The 2,033-nt window shown below is 36.4% G+C and overlaps 1 protein-coding gene across 1 annotated transcript in view; it reads right to left on the bottom strand.

Moving 5' to 3' along the window:
* The window catches only part of LOC122342641 (TBC1 domain family member 22A-like), a 28,459-nt gene that overhangs the window by 21,964 nt on the left and 4,462 nt on the right, over window positions 1–2,033 (bottom strand). The gene's annotated exons all lie outside the window — the stretch shown is intronic.

Below are 2,033 nucleotides of genomic sequence, written 5' to 3'. Positions count from 1 at the left end.
TATCTTATATGCTTACATGCATGCGCAGTCCTTTCATCCTTAATTACGTAAATACGTACTTCTCTTCTTGCTTCTTTTCTATCGTGTGCGATATTTTGCCCCATAAATAACTGTGATGAGCAATATTATTGTCATTTTAAGACCATTTTATGCCACTGAATGTATAATTATAATATAACAGCATAATAATGCAAGAACGCCTACACACTTTCAGCAACAAAGATTTAATTCTTACAAATATTTAGATCATGGAAATTATCAAATAGTTTCAAAAGAATCAAAATATTAAAATCCTTAAAAAAAACGTGAATAAACAGGAAATACAGAAATGCACAAAAAACGTTATGGAGATTTTTCCATCTACAGATTTTTCCCTTTTTTTTTTTATCTGAAAAGTAAGGGTGTACGCTATTACTGAAAAACACAATCCCTATTTAGCAGTCAGATCTCTGTATAGAAACAGCCGATGATAAGTCAACTACCCACAAACGTAAATGTTCTTGTATGTACCTCCTGATAAAGATGCCCGCATATAGCAAATAGTATTATGTTCATGGTTGATGGTGATGGTATAACCATTGTCATTTCCAAAAAGACATTTCAGCAGTTTATCTTCAATAAAATTAACCAACAAGAAAGCTTGGAGTTGTAAATTCTACTACAGCTCTATATGGTAAAGAGCTTATTTAAAAACGTTCCACCTAAACTTCCCATTTGAAATTGGAAATACATCAAAAAAATGGCGCTCAGGGCAATTTCATGGGTTGACTCTTTACCAATAGAGGGCAGGCATTAGTGCCGTGGATGGATGGGAATTCATTATCATGTTTCAGATCCCAGCTTAATTATAGATTTCACTCATATTTCATTGTGCTGCCACATGTCTGACTCATAATTTCAGATGTCTAATAACGGCAACAGCAGCCAAACTGATTCAGGGACGCCCTCAGAGCCAATCAAATGAAACCAGAACTGACACTCCAACATCCAGAGACCTGTCAACGTCTACACCGTCCTGGCTTCATGGATCCTCCCTGCTCAAACCCCAGAAATATTTCTGAGCAATTACATGAGAGCAAAGACTGTAGCGATTGCGTAGTGTTCAAACTAAGCTTATTTACCTTCTTAACACATGTTACCGGTAATGAATAATTTACCCCAAATCCTGGGTATCCACTATCCCGCAGAATTTAGTTCCAGCCCTAATTAATCACACCTGAAGCAGCTAATCAAGCTCTTCACTTGAAACATAATAGGCCAGATAAGCTGAAACAGGTTGGAAATAACCTTTGCAGGAGCAGGGCTGAAGATTTAAGGAGTACATTTTGGATTTGTGATGCATTTCCCAAGCATTTTTATAGCCAAGCACATGAAGAGTAGGGCTGGGTATTGGTTCACAAGTTCCGATTAGATTTTCAAGCTCTCAATTTGATTCGATTTCGATTCGAAATTCGATTTGACTATATGATTGTATACAGATTTAATACAATTCTTAAGATTAGAAATGGTTCATAATAAAAGGAATTTAAGAGCCACAAACCACTTGCGTAGAATAAAACAGAACCCAACTCTATATTTCAAATGCATACAATGAATAGACAGAATTTTAATACAAAAAAAAAAAAAAACTGATGCTAAAAATTGGACATGTCCGAACAGTTGCATGCTTTCATCAAACAGGATCAGGTTATTTCATGTTTAAAGATAAAACAAACATAAAATCTCACGGCAGTAGCTGTGATAGGTAGGCTGCAAGCCTATGAACGGCGTAGGAAAACTAATACTGGCTTTTGAAACTATAGAATTTTTTGAAACTAAAAATTCTGACATCATTTATGCATGTATGGCCTATAGCTTTGTTCTTGTCCACAGTGTCTTTGTCATTGTGCTTGCGGATTCTAAAACGCTTCCATACCCGACTTTTTATGTGAAGGTGGTGCTGACGTCAGGAACGCACTGAAATCGGCCATTTTAAGCAATTAATGAACGGCGGACTCTTCGTCGTAACATTGCGCAAGACAAATAAGGGGGTG

The sequence above is a fragment of the Puntigrus tetrazona genome, chromosome 4, assembly GCF_018831695.1.
Source record: "Puntigrus tetrazona isolate hp1 chromosome 4, ASM1883169v1, whole genome shotgun sequence".
Lineage (NCBI taxonomy): Eukaryota > Metazoa > Chordata > Actinopteri > Cypriniformes > Cyprinidae > Puntigrus > Puntigrus tetrazona.
This window is presented reverse-complemented; position numbering and strand designations above follow the sequence as displayed.